Below are 20,975 nucleotides of genomic sequence, written 5' to 3' on the forward strand. Positions count from 1 at the left end.
CCCCCGCTATAGATAACGTTTGAGCCTTGAATATGGAATTGGCACCAGTGTGTGTGTGATGGCTGCTTGCCCCTGCAGCATTGGGGATTTTGTGGTTCCAGCCATGTCTTGGTTTCAATCCCATTTTTTTTCATGTCCATCTTTGTTTGGACTTGAAGTGATGCATGAGTAAACTGGATTGTCTTTAATCCATTCTGCTGGGAAAATAGTTTATTATATTTTAGTTCAAGACCACTTACCATTACTTTACCTCCCTCTACCACCAGTGGTAGGACATAGAGCAGCGTGCGATCATTAGCTAATGGCCTACTCTATTCACCTTAAAGTGCCACAAAGGCCTAAGTAGCATTTTTAGGTCTTTGCACTGATGCTTGCAGGTATTAAAAGGAACCCTGTTGTTCCCACTTTCGCATGGTCACTGCAGAACTCACCCACCCATTAGAGTATATGTATTGTGCCCAAGGACACAACACAGTGTGTATCGAATGCACAAAAAAGATGCAAAACACAAATTATTGAAGAATGGACGACGACAGCTTTGGACGTTTCTTTGCAAAGACCATAATTATGTTTTGTAAGAGTTTTTTTTTTTCTTTTTAGTGTTTGTATTAAGCACAGCATGCGGCCCTTGAGGTCTGTTGGGAATGGAAAATGTGGACTCTTTTACGTCTCCTTGTAAATTACAGTGTTGTTTATGTGTTCTGCATCAGAGCTATTAGCCGCTATTATTTATTTCAAAGTGGCTTTGGTTTTGCTATTAACTCTGATTCATCGTCTCTGAGATTTCTGCAAAGGCTTAAAAAACACATTAATCGCCCTGTATTTTGGCTATCTACTGCCAGGGTTATTTTCGGTTGCAATAGCTTTAATGTATGACTTCACGTATACACTGTAATGTTTGCATTGCTTTTCTCGCTCATTGCCTGTACTCACATTTCCAATACTCATGTCAGTGGTTGCCAAAAAAAAAATATTTTGACTTTAATGACAGATAGCGTCCAGATGACTGACATTTTACTAACAAGTTCCCTTTATGTAGTTTTTGCTTCTGAAAATACATCTGGCACTCATTTCCCATAACATCAATTAGTTTTTGAGTAACTGAGAGATGACTAAGTGTACTTGGAACGCCCTCTTTCCATCGCAAAACTCCCCTCTTGGTGTGATGTCATCTACAGAACTGGAACCCATTTCCTCGCATAGACCGTGTGGATAAAGGCATGTAAAGTTATTTTTTTGATCACTTAATTGCATGTTTTTTGTCACCCAGGTCCATGATAATTTTAAAACTGATGTGGTAAACATTCTGAGGAATCACCATTTTCGGAATTTCATCTTTCATCTCCTCTTCCATAGACACCATAGCCTGTGTATGCTCATGCTCTTTCAGCATTTCGTCAAGCTTCTTGGGAAAAAAATCAGTAGAAGAAAACACAAAATACAAAACCCAAAACCAGTGAAGTTGGCATGTTGTGTAAATCGTGAATAAAAACAGAATACAATGATTTTCACATATGTTTCAACTTATATTTAATTGAATACACTGCAAAGACAAAATATTTAATGTTCGAACTGAGAAACTTAATTTATTTTTGCAAATAATCATTAACTTAGAAATGTAATGGCAGCAACACATTGCAAACAAGTTGGCACAGAAACGTTTTTACAACTTTGTTACATGGCCTTTCCTTTTAACAACACTCAGTAAATGTTTGGGAACTGAGGAGACTAATTTTTTAAGCTTTTCAGGTGGAATTATTTCCTATTCTTGCTTGATGTACAGCTTAAATTGTTCAACAGTCCGGGGTCTTCGTTGTGCTATTTTACGCTTCATAATGCGCCACACATTTTCAATGGGAGACAGGTCTGGACTACAGGCAGGCCAGTCTAGTACCCGCACTCTTTTACTATGAAGCCACGCTGTTGTAACACATGCAGAATGTGGCTTAGCATTGTCTTGTTGAAATAAGCAGGGGTGTCCATGAAAAAAATGTTGCTTGGATGGCAACATATGTTGTTCCAAAACTTGTATGTACCTTTCAGCATTAATGGTGCCTTCACAGATGTGTAAGTTACCCATGCCTTGGGCACTAATACAGCCCCATACCATCACAGATGCTGGCTTTTCAACTTTGCGCCTATAACAATCCGGATGGTTCTTTTCCTCTTTGGTCCGGAGGACACGACATCCACAGTTTCCAAAAATAATTTGAAATGTGGACTCGTTAGACCACAAAATACTTTTCCACTTTGCATCAGTCCATTTTAGATGAGATCGGGTCCAGCGAAGCCGGCGGCGTTTCTGGGTGTTGTTGATAAATGGCTTTGGCTTTGCATAGTAGAGTTTTAACTTGCACTTACAGATGTAGTGACAAACTGTAGTTACTGACATTGCTTTTCTGAAGTGTTCCTGAGCCCATGTGGTGATATCCTTTACACAATGATGTCGCTTTTTTTATGCAGTACCGCCTGAGGGATCGAAGATCATGGACATTGCCGCTTACCTGCAGTGATTTCTCCAGATTCTCTGAACCTTTTGATGATATTACGGACCGTGGATGGTGAAATCCCTAAATTCCTTCCAATAGCTCGTTGAGAAATGTTGTTTTTAAACTGTTGGACAATTTTCTCACGCATTTGTTCACAAAGTGGCGACCCTCGCCCCATCCTTGTTTGTGAATGACTGAGCATTTCATGGAAGCTGCTTTTATACCCAATCATGGAACACACCTGTTCCCAATTAGCCTTTTTACCTGTGGGAGGTTCCAAATAAGTGTTTGATGAGCATTCCTCAACTTTCTCAGTCTTTTTTGCCACTTGCGCCAGCTTTTTTGAAACATGTTGCAGGCATCAAATTCCAAATGAGCTAATATTTGCCAAAAATAAAATATGTTTCTCAGTTTGAACGTTAGGTATCTTGTCTTTCCAGTCTATTCAATTGAATACAGGTTGAAAAAGATTTACATATCATTGTATTCTGTTTTTATTTACGATTTACACAAATTGCCAACTTCACTGGTTTTGGGTTTTGTAGAATAACAGCAGCTTACCTTCTTTTTTTCTCGTTTTTGAGCAACCGGTCTGCTCTTTTTTTTCTGTTTTTCTGCAGTCTTTCTCTCCTATTTTTTGGGGATCTTATTTGGCTTGAGTCTTTTACACGTCTCCACCCAAACTCCTCCCAAAACCCTTCTTCTTCAAAATCAGAATCATTATAATGATCGCTGCAAAATAAACTCCTCTCTCTTGGTCTGTCCCATATTGCGCAAGTCAATTTGACTTGAGAGGTCCATACTTTCATCGTATTTCTGTCATTTGGAAATCAATGCAGGCTGACTCCTTCTCTAGATGTATTTCTACAACCGGCAACAATGCATCGGGCAGAATACCGTATATGATCATTCCTTCAAACATTGAGTGAAAATAACGTGATTCGGGATGAAGATGCTACCAAAACACATTACGCAATATGAAAGTACCTCCACTCTTCTGTAGGTGTGTTCAGCAGACTGGTGCAGGCCCACTCACATTTTGGAGTTAAAAGTAGGCGTTGTTGCGCTTGTAGCGTGAAAGCAAGACAACTTGAAGTATCGTTTGACACACAAAAACGTGTGCGTCGTTTATTCCTCCAACAACCAGAATGAATGAATGCTTACGTCACAAACCCTCCAAAATGGCGGGTACAACAAACACCCACCTTTGGGAGAATTTCCTGATGGCCACTTAAAGGGGCCGCACTGAATTACCCACTCTTAACTGCATATATGAATGTAAACAAGAACAACATTGTTATGTGCACAATAGAACAATGGCAGTGAATAATGAGGACAAAGTCAAGTAGACAGGTGTGGTGAATTATGTCCTTAAATTAACCGCTACAGCGTTCTAATATGTACTGAAACTCCTTAGAAAACAAACCTAAAATAAAATTACTACTGTTTGTATTTTGGCGGTAATTTGACCTGTAGGCTTAATTTTTAGGACCAGAACTATGGAATAAGTGCCAGTGTTGTCAGCATTAGAGAGCTCCTTTAACCACGGTCTACTGCTTTTGTCAACATAAAATTTAAAAGCCAAAGTGATCATTTCTGTGAAGTCAGTCCGTTTATGGCAACGTGTTGTTGTATTTACATCTTTATTGTCTGTAAACAGTATGAAACCCCAACAGCAACAAAACTACTGTCTTGTTTCTCAGCAATAAAACATACACAAAGGGCAAAGTAAGCTTTAAAGTAAATCAGGGGTGTCCAATCTATAGCCTGCGAGTAAAATGCGGCCGGGCTGGCATTTTCAATTTCACCCGCCAGAAGACGTCTTTGATATGGCCCACTAGATGGCATGAGTGCAATAAGCCATATGGCTAGGACAGGTGTCGGCAACCTTTACCACTCATAGAGCCATTTTGACCAATTTCACAAATTAAAGAAAACAATGGGAGCCACAAAACTCTTTTGAAATTTAAAATGAAATAACACTGCATACAAAGTTTTTTTTTGCTTTGGGCTATGTATAAACCAGGGGTTTCAAACACGCAGCCCGCATCTTAATATGAAAATGTATTGTTAGTGCGGACCACAAGTTTTATATGAACGGCGCTTGACAGCGTCATACTTGCCAACCCTGAAATGTAAGTCTACTTTTCTCTTGAATGTCTGCTGATTTTCACCCAAACAACAATAATAGCGCCCTCTGCAACCAGCATTGACAACGAACCAGTCCAGGTACATGTTGTATGCAGCTTCTGCTTGCACATATATGTGACAGCAAGGCTTACTTGTTCCACAGCCATACATGTCACACTGACGGTGGAGATATAAACAACTTTAACACTCTTACTAATATGTGCCACACTGTGAACCCACACCAAACAAGAATGACAAACACATTTCGGGAGAACATCCGCACTGTAACACAACATAAACACAACAGAACAAATACCCAGAATCCCATGCATCCCTAACTCTTCCGGGTTACATTATACACCCCCGCTACCACCAAACCCCGCCCACCTCAACCGACGCACGGAGGGGGGGGGGGGGGGGGAGGGGGTGGTGATGTGTGGGGAACAGGGTTGGGGGGGCGGGGTTTGGTGGTAGTGGGGGTGTATAATGTAGCCCGGAAGAGTTAGGGATGCATGGGATTCTGGGTATTTGTTCTGTTGTGTTTATGTTGTGTTACAGTGCAGATGTTCTCCCGAAATGTGTTTGTCATTCTTGTTTGGTGTGGGTTCACAGTGTGGCGCATATTTGTAAGAGTGTTAAAGTTGTTTATATCGCCACCGTCAGTGTGACATGTATGGCTGTGGAACAAGTATGCCTTGCTGTCACGTAAGTGTGCAAGCAGAAGCTGCATACAACATGTACCTGGACTGGCACGTCGATACTGTTGACTGTAGAGAGTGCTAAATGCTGTGTCATCACAGTATCCCCTTATTATAGTTGACAGGGTGAAAACCGGAGAATAATTGCCCCGGGAGATTACAGGGAGAGGCACTAACATCCGAAAGTCTCCCGGGTAAATCGGGAGGGTCGGCAAGTATGCAGTTGAGCCGCATCAGAGTGGTCAAAGAGCCGCATGCGGCTCCGGAGCCGCGGTTTGCCGACCCCTGGGCTAGGAGTTGCATCTTCAAATCATATACGAATAGCCGGTGGTCTAGTAGCTGTTATTTTATCACCATCTGGTGGCCAATGAAAGTTACTCAACCATAAATTGTACTTGCAAGTTCAACAGCACATCATTTGGTAACATGACTCAATCCAAACAACATTCCCTTTGTACAGAAATGAAAAATAATCAACAAGCACAAAAATACAACAAACATGGTCACACATAACACAACATACTCATTGAACTTTGTGGAGATTAAAAAAAGTCAAAAAATAAAAAAAAGTCAAAATTACACTAATTTAAATCCATTACAAGTAAGGATGGGTAAATGCAAAACATGTATTTATTATTTTAGCTGCTTGATATTTCTGATTATTTGAAAAATGCCTTAAGGAGGTCGTCACAGAAGTAAACAAGGTCGGAGTTGAACTTTCACATACTCTTAAGATCCAATTATAATAATTATTAATTATACATCCATCATAATATAAAATATGTAGTCATATATATATATATATATATATATATATATATATATATATATATATATATATATATATATATATATATATATATATATATATATATATATATATATATACATATACATACATACATATATACATATATATATATATATATATATATATATATATATATATATATATATACATATACATACATACATATATACATATATATATATATATATATATATATATATATATATATATGTATATATGTATATATATATATATATATATATATATATATATATATATATATATATATATATATATATATATATATATATATATATATATATATACACACGTGTATAGTTACTTTGCATGCAAAAAGTTTGGACACCCCTGAAATGTATTTAACTTGATTCTACCACAGCAACATAATAATGTATTTTTATTTTTCAGAATGTTGCCCACAAAGATTTGTACATGTGGAAAACGTTATTAAAACTGTAGCCAAAGCATACAACAAAATGACTCCATTAGTGTACAAAATAGTATATGAAAGCACAATAATTCAAATTAAAATGTGCACAAATTGTTTCTTTTTTCAAATTCTTGGCGAACATCGCAAGGAAATGTGCAGGTTGGTACGTTTAGTTTGATATTAGTCAGCCAGTCGGCGAGGCGACAACATAAATGGGTTTACTGTAGTTATATAAAATCAATACACTATACAAATACTATAATACAACTGTGTATATCACTGTATTTTGTCAAAAATACTGTAGGCCTATTGACCCAAATATAAGACAACTACATCTCTCTGGGTCACTGATGTGTGTGAGTGACAGGAAAAAAAGCTCTGGGAGATGTCATTTGGTTTGCATGTATAATTATAATGAAGTGATGTCCCATATCCGGGTCAATAAATGAATCAACAGACTTACTTCTAGGTCATAACTGGGTCAATGCATTGCGTATGCATTAAAAATGTCCTCTGTAATAATTAGCATGCTTACTCATGTCTTGTTTCTCCTCCATTGCTGTCAATCAGAAGCGCGCAGGTTACTGATAAGGAACCCTGACTTCCCAGGAGTGAGTGTCCTTTCCCACCGCAGGCAATGTCACTGTATTGGCTCAGCGATTCCCCGAGGAAGATAACTGATAAACACTTCATAATTGGCTTTGTGAAAGTGCAGAGTCATAATGACATTGATGAATGAGTGTGGTAATTTAGACGCCATTCGTGACAAAGCTGAGCAGGAGGTGTCCTAGCCGGAATTGTTAGCGTTATGCCTTAGCAGTTGGACGACGCATTCGCTTTGTCGTAGTGACGGGAACTTCAGCTCCTTTGTCTCGGCCCTCTGAAAGAAATCTTTCGGCTCCCAAATGGCGCATCAGATTTCTCTGATTTAAAAAAAAAAATAGTTGTAAAGAGAATTTTAAAGTAAAAGTTGAGTTGAGTTGAGTTGAGTTTGAGATTATTTCGAACATGCAAGCATACAACATGATACATCACAATTTCCAGTGTAATTACATCTAATGTTTTTCATTCATATAGATTCAGTCACATGTTCAACATAGTATGGGTTGCTACAAAAAAAACAAGAATTAGACCCAATAATTAAGACCAATCTCAGTTAGACTGAACATTCCTTTTACGCATTAAAATATCATTAAAATGAATCATTTCCCTCACCTTTTTTTCACGTGTGGTCTCTAATTATGTAGCAACATTCACTTAGTGTCTGGTGTAATACCACCCTCCCCCTTCTACTCAGTGTAGATCAAGGGTCTCCAACTGGTAACTCGATTGGTCAAAGAATATTTGCTCAAACTCTTATTATTTGTATATCTTCTCAATATTCTTCTTTTTAATGTCACATTACCACAAACTAGTACAAAGGCAATGACGTTTTGATGGGGATCTGCTTCTAAATTAAATTATATTTTAAATGTTGCCAATCATATAATGTATTTTACGGACTATAAAGCGCACTTCAGATCCTTTTTTTTTCTTCTCAAAACTCCACAGTGCGCCTTATAACCCGGTGCGCCTGATGTAAGGAATAAGTTTGGTTGAGATTACCCACCTCGAAGCTATTTTATTTGGTACATGGTGTAATGATAAGTGTGACCTGTAGATGGCAGTCAAACATAAGAGATACGTGTAGCCTGCACAATGATGGGTTCCAAGTAAAACAACACCAACATTTTGAATGTTCCATTGAATATATAGAACATTACACAAGGCGCTGAAAAATCTATTAAAATGTTTTTGTACGACTTTGGTAAGCTACGAAGCCGCACCGCTTGGTGGATTGTCGGCGCATTAAACATATGAGTATTATTATGGTGTGTGTATGAAGGTAAGACATACAAACGTATTATCTGGCGTTTTGTTTCGCAAAATTATGCAAAAGCAACTTTTCTTACCTTCTGGTACCTGCTGATCTGTATTTGGGATCTGCATAAATGCTGAAAAATTGCTTGCGTGGTTGTTGAGCTTTTTCTTTTTTTCTATCTTCTTGTTATGGGACATTCATCCTCCGCTGTTGCCATTTCTAATATAAAGTAGTGTAAAGTTCTTACTTATATCTGTCAGTAAACTCGCCATGAAAGATGCTAAAACATACCGGTATAGTGAGTTTACATTATTCACCCAATTACGGGCCACATTTCCTGTGTTGTTGTTTCCGGATGAGGAGATGCTGCTCCGTTATTGATTGAAGTAAAGTCCGAATGTCATTAAAACAGTTAGCTCCATCTTTTGACACTTCTTCCACTCCCGTCCTTGCACGCTACACCGCTACAACAAAGATGACGGGGAGAAGATGCTGCCGAAGGTGACCACGTAAATAAGACCGCCCACAAAAGGGCGCATCCGGAATTGACTGTCAGAAAGCAGCTTGAAGATGATCTGTAAAACATAATCTATGCAACATTTTGACCAAAGAACCACCATTACATGTTATGTAGACCACAAGGAAGTGATTTCCATTTAGAAAATAAAAATAATAATATGACTCTGGTGCGCCAAATATATGAACAAAGATCAAAAATAGACCATTCATCGGCAGTGCGCCTTTTAATCCGGTGCGCCTTATGGTCCGGAAAATACGGTAAGTTAAACATGTTTTTTGTTGGCAAAGTAACCTGAACGAGAAAAACATGTACACTGAAATACAAGGGAGGAACAATGTTGTGTTAATGTTAAACGTTACAACAATAAGTAGCTCTCAGAGATTTTCATTTCGTAAAAGTAGCTCACAGAAAAAAAAAGGTTGGAGACAAGTGAGACAAGGGATGTTCTTATGCTGCCGATTCCAATATCAATCATCCAATCACCAAAAATGATTCCCGGGTGCGGCCACCGCTGCTGCCCACTGCTCCCCTCACCTCCCAGGGGGTGAACAAAGGTGATGGGTCAAATGCAGAGAATAATTTTGCCACACCTAGTGTGTGTGTGACAATCATTGGTACTTTAACTTTAACTTTAATGAGTGAAATCGGCCGATACCAATATGAATATCGATCATATGTATTAACTGTTCATATTTCAATGTATTTATGGTGAGTGCTATTGACAGTTTAACAACATCAACACACTTTTGAACAAGTTCTTTATTCTCTTATTACATACAATTGTTTGAAAAAAACATTAGCACAAAATAACTTAATAAAATCAAAAGCTACTATCTGCTACTCATCGAAAAAAAATGTTGCCTTCAAGGGAACTATTTTCTATTAACATAAACAAAACAAAAAAATAAACAAATTGTGAAACAAAAAATATCGATTTAATTATTCTGGTGTAGATAATCTATTGGTGTTACATTTGGTGTTGACGCCACCAATATATGGATGTGCCCCCTTATGTGTAGTGTACTGACTGTAACAATATACTGACATATCATATGTGTACTTTATTGACACCATGAGCACGCATTCACTTATATGACCCAATCCAAATAACCTTTTCTAGTCATGGTGCAGAAAAACAATCAATCAATCAATGTTTATTTATATAGCCCTAAATCACAAGTGTCTCAAAGGGCTGCACAAGCCACAACGACATCCGCGGTACAGAGCCTACATAAGGGCAAGGAAAAACTCACCCCAGTGGGACGTCGATGTGAATGACTATGAGAAACCTTGGAGAGGACCGCATATGTGGGTAACCCCCCCACCTCCTATAGGGGAGACCGAAAGCAATGGATGTCGAGTGGGTCTGACATAATATTGTGAAAGTCCAGTCCATAATGGATCCAACATATTAGTGAAAGTCCAATCCATAGTGGATCTAACACAATAGTGAGAGTCCAGTCCATAGTGGGGCCAGCAGGAAACTATCCCGAGCGGAGACGGGTCAGCAGCGCAGAGATGTCCCCAACCGATGCACAGGCGAGCCAGCACTTCATCCATGGCCACCGGACCTGTCTTTTAATGCTAGACATAGGGAGACCCAAAAATAATACGTTACAGTAATCGAAACGAGACGTAACGAGCGCATGAATAATGATCTCAGCGTCGTTAGTGGACAAAATGGAACGAATTTTAGCGATATTACGGAGATGTAAGAAGGCCGTTTTAGTAACACTCTTAATGTGTGACTCAAACGAGAGAGTTGGGTCGAAGATAATACCCAGATAATTTACAGAGTCGCCTTGTGTAATTGTTTGGTTGTCAAATGTTAAGGTGGTATTATTAAATAGGTGTCTGTGTCTAGCAGGACCGATAATCAGCATTTCCGTTTTCTTGGCGTTGAGTTGCAAAAAGTTAGCGGACATCCATTGTTTAATTTCATTAAGACACGCCTCCAGCTGACTACAATCCGGCGTGTTGGTCAGCTTTAGGGGCATGTAGAGTTGAGTGTCATCAGCATAACAGTGAAAGCTAACACCGTATTTGCGTATGATGTCACCTAGCGGCAACATTTAGATACTAAAGAGTGCAGGGCCAAGAACCGAACCCTGGGGAACTCCGCACGTTACCTTGACATAGTCCGATGTCACATTGTTATGGGAGACACACTGCATCCTGTCAGTAAGATAAGAGTTAAACCAAGACAAGACTAAGTCTGACATACCAACACGTGTTTTGATACGCTCTAATAAAATATTATGATCGACGGTATCGAAAGCATCGCTAAGATCAAGAAGCAGCAACATAGATGACGCATCAGAATCCATCGTTAGCAATATATCATTAGTCATTTTTGCGAGGGCTGTCTCCGTAGAGTGATTTGCCCTGAAACCGGATTGAAAAGGTTCACAGAGATTGTTAGACACTAAGTGTTTATTTAGCTGCTGTGCAACAATCTTTTCGAGGATTTAAAAAAAAAAAGGGAAGGTGGGGTAGTTTACCATGAGGTCAGGATCGAGGTTAGGTCTTTTGAGCAGAGAATAAATAACCGCTTTTTTGAATGCTAGGGGAACAGTGCCAGAGGAAAGTGATAAGTTTATAATATTTAGCACTGATGGACCTAATATTACAAACATCTCCTTGATAAGTTTCCCAGGAAGTGGGTCAAGTAAACATGTTGTTTGTTTTATCCCACTTACACGCCATAATAATTCCTCTAATGTTAATTCATCAAAAAGAGAGAGACTATTTTGTATATACAGTATATACGTATATACGTATATACGTATATACAGTCGTATCTGTGTTAATATAACCCAGTTGTAGCTGGGATGCGTTGTCTTTAATCTCCTTTCTAATGAGTTAAATGTTCTTATTAAATAAATTCATAAAGTCATCTGCCGAGTGGGTGGAACTACTGTGAGGAGTCCCTTGTTGGGTTAGCGATGCTACTGTACTAAACAAAAATTTAGGATAGTTTTTGTTGAGGCGGATGAGATTTGAGTAATATTTAACTTTAACTAAGGTAAGCATGCATTTATAAGTTATTAAACTATCATTCCATGCTTGATGGAAAACCTCAAGTGTAGTCGCGCGCCATTTGCGTTCCAGCTTTCTACATGATAATTTATGAGCTCTAGTTTCTTCTGTAAACCATAAGGTGCGCCTTTTAGGGGCCCTTTTTTGCTTTAGCGGTGCTATACTATCAATGGTTTCGTGCAGGGCGTCGTCAAAGTTGTTAGTGAGGTTATCAATAGAGCCCACATAATTTGGGAATGCTGCCATTACCGAAGGCAGTAGGTCAGCAAGAGTCATAGTTGTGGCAGCATTAATGTTGCGGCTGCTATAGCAGTTATTATTATTATTAGCTTGTTGACAATGAGTCAGCACTTCGAATTTTATAAAGTAATGATCGGACATTACTTCAGAATACGGGAGTATCATAACTTTGGAGGTGGCGACACCCCTGACAAGCACTAGATCTATCGTATTACCGTTGTGATGCGTGGGTTCATTTATTATTTGTGTAAGACCACAGCTATCAATTATAGTCTGGAGCGCCACGCACTGAGGGTCCGATGGGGTATTCATATGGATATTAAAGTATATATATCTATATGTATATATAAATATAAATATATATATATATATATATATATATATATATATATATATATATATATATATATATATATATATATATATATATATATATATATATATATATATAGTTACTTTGCAGTCGGCTTTCGGCCCCCGGCCAAATTTTTATACCCCAATATTTGACCCCCAGTCAAAAAGTTTCGACACCCCCCTGACTCTTATTCCTTTTCTGTTAATATATGCTTACCTTCTGCTTATTAAACTTGATTAAGCACTTATTTCTTGCTTTTTGTTTGGCTAGCTAAGCTATTAGATATTTGCTTGCTTGCTCTCAATGTGTAACATGTTTAGCTTCATCCTCCAGTGATAATGCTATTTCATAATGATACTGAAGATATTAAGAAATGTAATTTATTTGGCGTAATGGAAGTGAATATTATTGACTTAAGGGAGTGTCTACACACTGTGTATTACATGCGTTATGACAGGCATTAATCGGCAGTGGTGATCACATACTTTTTCAAGAAAGTCGGCCGATATTAATCGGTGGCGGATTGATCGACACATCCCTATTAGAGACCCCGGTGTAGACACACACAACACTATACATTTTTACCAATCACTTGTTCCTTCAAAAAAAATAAAAATACGAAGAAAAAAACCGGTGGCTAGTTCACTTATAATAATAATGATAAATGGGTTGTACTTGTATAGCGCTTTTCTACCTTCAAGGTACTCAAAGCGCTTTGACAGTATTTCCACATTCACCCATTCACACACACATTCACACACTGATGGCGGGAGCTGCCATGCAAGGCGCTAACCAGCAGCCATCAGGAGCAAGGGTGAAGTGTCTTGCCCAAGGACACAACGGACCCCAGTAACCAGCAACCCTCCGATTGCTGGGTCGGCCACTCTACCAACTTCGCCACGCCGTTCCCACTTTAAAAAGTCCTCACTAATTTGTCGCTAGCAAGTAATGAATATTTACATAAAATAACTTACATTAATTTTTGCCTTTGTAAGAATAGGACCTTTGGTTGTTCGCCGTTGAAATAACATCATGAAAGCATTTACCGTAATTTCCGGCCTATAAACTGCACCGGTTTTTAAGCCGCACCCACACAATTTTAGAAGAAATAATTAGATATATTTTTTAGCTGCACCGGACTGTAAGCTGCAGATATATAACAGTACATTGTGAAATTAGATATTTACATAGAGAGATTTTGTAAATGTTTATTTACATGCCTTAATTGTTTCCAAACGGTGCCTGTAACGCGGCAGTAAAACGGCTCATCAAACAAAACAGTAAAGTCATTGATGAGAAGATTTACTCCTTTTTTAATAAAGTTCAAGATGTTAATCAGGATTTTTCTTCCGTGTACTTTGTAAACACCTTTGAGTTTGAACAGTTTCTTAAAGTGGATCATTTTAGTACATTGTTTGATTTCGTTGCTTAGCCCATTTCATAATTTAGCTGCTAGCGAAGAAAAATCCATAGATTAGTCGCACCTATGTATGAAACACTGGGTTCAAATCTTTGGGAAAAAAGTTGCGGCTTATAGTCCGGAAAATACCGTAGTTGTTTATATGTGTGAATGTATTTGTGTAACATAACAACAATTGCTTTAGTATAACACTTTAACACTTAAATGCAAGTCTCACCCACCCAAAATGACATACACTGCTTATAAAATGCATATATCTCTTCATTTTCGTGTCGTAAATTTTAGTCTGGCTAATTCCAGCTTGCCCTTGCAATAGGCTCCCTTAGCCTGTTTGTTCATATGGATGAGAGGCTTGGAGCTGTAAGTCTACCTGGCCACTTGACAGTAATATATGTATCCAATAAAGCAGCACAGCCCCGGCCACGACTCTTAAGCCGACTCTGCATCCAACAGGGACACATTAATAATGCTTCCTCAGCATAGTGATGAAAAATAGTCCTACGTGAATTTTGTGGCTTAGTTTAAGTCAAAACGATCCTGTGGTTCACCGTTGCATTCCAAAGATTCCCTTGCATTTAGATTCCAGATGGAAGGACGTTTGGCATCAATTCAATAAGACTGAAAGCGCCTTTAAAGCACTCAATGAAACAAACTGTAAACATTTACTTACATCATTTTTTATTATTTGCTCTTCACCACATGCCAAATAAGGGTAGCACGTAGAGGCATTTTACTCAAAACAAACCTGTGCTTTTACTGTGAACAATCAAAGAGAGGGGGACAAAATCACTACTTTTGAGACCGACGACTCTAATAACGGAACACATTAGTGTCCTTGGAGTCTTGTCAGTGAGCTTATCTATTTGGCGCAAGTTCAAAGTAAGAAGGGAAGGAGTTAAGTTACCCTGAGATCTCCCAGCATCCTCATTGCAACTGACCTGTGGCATTTGCTTGCCACACATTTTTGAATGAAGTCACGGTTTACCTGACACATAAAACGTGACGAATTGGGGAGGTCCACTATCCACGTTAGCCGCCAGTGTTGAACATCTTAAGATGTATTTTGTGGCAATTCCAAGAGTGGCACTTTCCTTCATTTTCAGCAGACTGCATTGCAAAATAATTCACCCACATGCCCCCTCTTTCTTTCAAGTGAGATCCACCCAGGAATTAGGTCATATGAATCCCTTCCCTATTGTTTGAGGGGTGTTGGCCAATCTATGAAAGTTTTCAATAATGAAAAACCTTCACTGCTATGATGTAGTCATAGTGGAGCACCAAGATGAGGCGTACGGTTAAGGGGTGGTCCAGTTGCTTTAAATTGAGCCTTGCAAGGGATTGAAATTGATGGTTTTGATGAGATTAGTGGCTTGTACATTGTAAACTATGTATATATATATATATATATATATATATATATATATATATATATATATATATATATATACACAGTATATGAATAGGCATTTGGGAGGTATTTATGCAGCAGTAGAACAGGTTATTGAGCCCAGTACAAATTTTGACTCTGTTAATTCAACTTAATAGGTTTTTTCCCCGTGGTGATCTTTTTGTCCAGTGTTTCAGGGTCTAGGCCAGACCTGGGCATTCTGCGGCCCGCGGGCCACATCCGGCCCTTTGTGCGTCCCTGTCCGGCCCGCGTGAGGCCAATCATAAATTACAAAATACATTTTAAAAAGTATCTATGTCGAGTGTGCAATACATCTGTGCTGCTTTTGTTTTGAAAAGCGTTATTTGTATTACTTCCATGTGGACGTATGCGCGTGCGTGATTGTGAGTGAATGTGAACAGCTGCTATCACAAATTACAAAATAAAGTTGAAAAAACATCTATGTCGTGCGCGCAATACAACTGTGCTGCTTTTATTTTGAAAAGTGTTATTTATGGGCGTATGTCCGTGTGTAACCTGTGAGTGAAGGTGCACAGCGACAAGTGATGCACGGTTTACACCCGAGACGACGCTAAAAAGAGAAAAGTTGATGACGAATGCCGTGTTTTCAACAAGACATGGACTGTCAAGCAACGTTCCCTCTAAGGTGCGCGCCTGCGCAATTGCGCACTGCTCAAGCGTCCTCTGCGCACAGCAAATATATGCCGCGCACCAAATCAAATCCCATCTGAATTCTAAACAAAATAAACACATTTATTCTGTGTAATTTTGCAAGGCAACTTTGAGTGACAGTGACAACAAGCGGCCCTAACGGTGTTCGTCAACACCGTTCAATTGAACACCGTTCAATTATTGTAACGTCTATCGAAATGCTTCGAGGCCAGGATTTATATTGATCACTGTATTGAGCAAAACTGTTTATATTCGGCCATAACCACACCAAAAACATGAGTAAAACACTTCTATCTCGAAAAACTAGTCATTTTCTGCCGTACAAACCAGGCCAAAACCAACTTGTCATCTGTCACCAACATGCATAGCACTAAACCACTGGTGTGTTTATGGCCACACAAAAAGTCGGACAACTCAAACACCACACAAAGTTACACTATGACTCCCAGTCATACGTGTGCTTATTTTACTGTCATTTATTATTAATGTTAATTTATTTATATTAATCATGGAATGCTGTTACTAGAGAAAGTTACAGGAATGCACACTTCATCCTATGCTTACATTTCATTGTGCAACATGAGGATGTTTAAGGGGAACTAAATGTGATCTTTGAAAGGGGTACAAATGATTTCCAAAGCAGTGCTTTTGGTATAAAGTTAAGTTAGGTTAAATGAAAGTATTATTATTATTATTATTATTATTATTATTATTATTATTATTATTATTATTATTTATCTTACGGTATATATAAAAAATAATATTTAGCAAAATTTCATTGAAATATTGTCGATGTGGCCCTCCAGCAGTGCTCGGGTTGCTCATGCGGCCCCCAGTAAAAATTAATTGCCCACCCCTGGTCTAGGCATACAATAATCGTTTGTGAACATTTTGTGCTTTGGACGTCCTTTTAAAATGTCCGCTTCCCAAAAACTGCAGTAGAAATGTCCCTATTTGTTACCGATGTCGGATATCGTTCTGACATCACCAAATTAGCAAGTATCGGGTCGTATTGGCTTGCATCTAAACTCTGATACAAGCAGTCCTACAGCGTTTTTACTTGTGCAAAGCTGGACAGCCAGTTGACATGTAAATGCCCTCTAATTAGCACATAAAGGTTGGTCGTTTATTGTATTTCATTGAAGTCATTTACAAAAGGTAAAGAGGGAGCTAGCAGCTACACAACAGCTAAGCACACAAGCTAGACATACGTAATAAGCGACTTTAATTGAGCAAAATTGCAGAATAAAACACGACAGTTGTCAATATATCAAATATTTATTGTTGTATATTACTAACACATACAAACACTCCAAGGCAGGGGTGTCAAATGTACGGCAGGTTTTATGCGGCCCGTGGGATGAGTATGCTAAGTATAAAAATGAGCCGAAATTTTTGAATGAAAGAAACTGCTGTTCTAAATGTGTCGCAATAGCAATTATTTGTATCTTTGTAGATTATACTACATATGTAAAAATGAATAAACCACATGTCAGTGCACCAGTCGAGGAAAATGAGCAAACTACATAAATAACTTCCTGTAATTTAATTTTTATTGTATTTTTTTATCTTGATAGATAGAAAATTAACACCAATGAGTTGACTGATGAACATTATCACATCATTTATTCAGAAAGTATAAATAACAAAAAATAAAGATAGAATACTATTAACCACAACAATATGATTTGTACATTTTCAGAATGTGATTGTTCTATTTTTAAACAAAGAAAAAAATCTTAGGTTTTCTTTATTTTTAAGTTATCGTGCCGTGATTTTACCAGTCCGGCCCACTTGAGAGTAGATTTTTCTCCATGTGGCCCCCGATCTAAAATGAGTTGGACACCCCTGCTCCAAGGCATATTAAAATGTTTCCAGTCAGAAATGTGTTCGCATCATTCAATTTACTACGCCATGCGCTCACTTTAATCAAGTATTGTGGCCACTGGGTGCAATTCCACTTCAACTTCAAAACAGCATAGGTCCATTCCAGGCGGTTAATAATAAATCGCTGTGTTTTTTGTATACCTACCATTGTTCTCTTTTTGACAAATTTTACTTAATTAAACTTTTTTCTCTTGTTCCACACCACACATTAATAAAAATGATGTATCATTTGTGCTGTCGTTTTATCTATTTGTATGATATCAGAAGATAAAACGTATTGGGACATCCCCAGTAAAAATATGATATATTATATTTTGGTTTTCCACTTAAACTAGTAAATCTGTTGAATTTACCTCAGCCATTTAGTGTTTTGTTTACATAGTTATTTATTAAAACTATTATTAGGTCCCGAGATTACATGATGATTGGCAGCACCACTCATTCATGTACTATTGGGCCATTACACAGAATTTGCATGCCAATGTGCTTGTTGAAACTTTCAAAATAAATTAACATTTATTTCTGTCTTTTAATTTTTTTTTTAACTTTAAATCTTACAAACTACTCAAAATGCGTATCAGCCCAACTCAGGCAACTATATAAAATGTTTGTATAGGCCAAATATGAGATTTGAGAAATATGACTGAATTTTACAAGCAAATGTATGAAATATAGCCACATGGCATTTATGCTGATAGCCTATTGCATCAGGCCATTCTAATGATCCAATAAACAAATGCAGTTTTAAAATAAACAGCATTCCAAAAACACTCCTTAGGTAGCAGGACTGTGCTTAAAATATATTTTTATTTTTATTTTTAAAGAAAACAAACGTAAAGTATAGATAAGACAAGGGAAAAAAACAAATACGAATAAATAACATTTGAAGTATTGTAACTAATATTATGATTAATGGTGAAGTCTAATTTTAGTAACTGCAAATAGGCAAATAATGTAATTTTTACAGTTCTCAAAGTATTTTAATTAAGGATTTATGTTACGTACAACAGGGGAAGGAGACGACACCAAAACCAGAATCAGTTCAATAGGTACATTGAACCTTTTGATGAGTGCGTGGGATGTGTATGCTACTCAAAGTGTTTGGTGCAAAACGATGTGTAGAGTTAACAATGTAAATATTACCGGAGTTTGTTGTATGTGCGTGTTGAATGAATCGTTCGCCAGACCAAAAGGGGCAAAGCAAGAAGGCAGTCCGTGGGCAAGCAAGCGGTCGGGGGCTGGAGAGAAGCAACGAGGTCCGTGTCCAAGCAGGGGGTCGAGGATCAAGGGAGGCAGTCCAAAGTCCAAAGGGAAGTCGAGGCACAATGCTCAATCACGGGAGCACTGCGGGAAGACACAAGGCACATAAGACACGGGAACTGGGAAGACACAAAGAGAGATCAAGTACGCGGGAGGGAAGCCAGAGAGTGAACTACGTTCCGGCGTAGGATCTTCAGGTCCGCTGGTCTTTATACTGCTCACCCTTATTAGTCCCAGGTGTGCAAATTGCAGATTGCCTGAAGCTTCGCTGGCGTGTGGCTGCGATGTGGCCAGAGCGAGCAGGGGCGTGTCCTGGCGCTGTCAGCGGAGGCGCCGGCACAGCTTGCCGCAGATGACATGTGGTATTGAGCGTGCGCCGTGACAATTTAAATTGCATAATTAAATATGAAATCAGATCAATGGACAGGACACTTTGCTTATTTAAAAATATTATTTTATCCTGCTAGACTATGTCTCCCAGCTGGCCTGGGCATGATGGGCTGCCCCGGGAAGAGCTGGACAAGGTAGCTGGGAAGAGGGAAGTCTGGGCTTCTCTGCTTAGGCTGCTGCCCCCGCGACCCGACTTTGGATAGAGAAGATGGATGGACGGATTGATGAATTTATCCTGCATTTTTAAATTTGTTTTCCCTGTGGATAAAAGTGGCACCGATTCACTGGAATTGCTCTATTTTTTTTAAATATCAGATTTTATTATTATCACACTAACAAAACTGTAGAAATATATTCAGTGCGGGAAAACAATAGTCAAGGTTTTTTTTATTTTTTTAACTGCCACTTTTTGTGCAGCTGTGCCATTTTAGGCGAATTCAAGGAACAAATGTGAACAGAAATTCAAATTAAATGATTTTCCTCTGGCAAATTGTTATCATATTTATTGAAAACACTGGCATGAAATTGAAACCAAAAAATCCAAACGTCAAGGATATCTGACTGTGTGCTTGCGTTCAGGTGCCAGTGTCGATACACAGCTGTCTTCAGGGGTTTGCTGGAGTATAGAAGAGTGCGTTCTCACAAGGGCGCAGCTGCTCAGCTGAGCTTTGTCAGGAAATTAATGGTGAAGTCTACGCTTCTCAATGGTGACGGCTAATTTACGGAAAAAAGTCTCCTGGATTTATGCACTACGCTATTTCAACTTTTGTGCCCCCCAGTATTTCACCTGGTTAATGAGTCATATTCCAAATTGAGATGGCAAGAAAGGGAAAATAATGACAGAAACAAGCATCTGGAGTCACAGACAGGGGGCTCATTTCCACTACTTTGTATGCACCAGTAAAACAAATGTGTGAATTCCCCCTTGCAGCGCCACAGGCACCCAATTTAAAGTTAAGTGCGGGTGTGAAACATAATGAAGTTAAAGTTCACCAAATTAGTGAATATTCTCACGCAGCCTTTACCCAAATTAATGAGCTGCGATAGAACCTCCAAAGTCGAACACGAGCTGTGCTGCCACACAGGAAATGTAAAAACTGGAAATATTGTAATTTAAGTACATTTGTTCCTTCAAAAGACCTTGAAAGGATTGTTTTAAGTCACATTTAACTGTCAAAAGTTAACCACTAAAACAAATGTAAAACTGTTCACCGTATTTACCAATACTCAAGACACTTGAGTACTGTTTTGACATTCATAAAATATACAGGTAATAGTTTTTAAATGTTACGCCTGTCATACAAGTAGCGAGGATAAAAAAAAAAAAAAAGCTAAAGTATAGAAAAAAATTCAACCATTTACTAA

At 38.3% G+C, this 20,975-nt stretch overlaps 1 protein-coding gene across 1 annotated transcript in view; it reads left to right on the forward strand.

Annotated features, from left to right (window-relative positions):
* Nucleotides 1-20,975, forward strand: part of cntnap2a (contactin associated protein 2a) — a 541,273-nt gene that overhangs the window by 48,610 nt on the left and 471,688 nt on the right. The gene's annotated exons all lie outside the window — the stretch shown is intronic.

This window comes from Entelurus aequoreus, linkage group LG15 (genome assembly GCF_033978785.1).
Source record: "Entelurus aequoreus isolate RoL-2023_Sb linkage group LG15, RoL_Eaeq_v1.1, whole genome shotgun sequence".
Lineage (NCBI taxonomy): Eukaryota > Metazoa > Chordata > Actinopteri > Syngnathiformes > Syngnathidae > Entelurus > Entelurus aequoreus.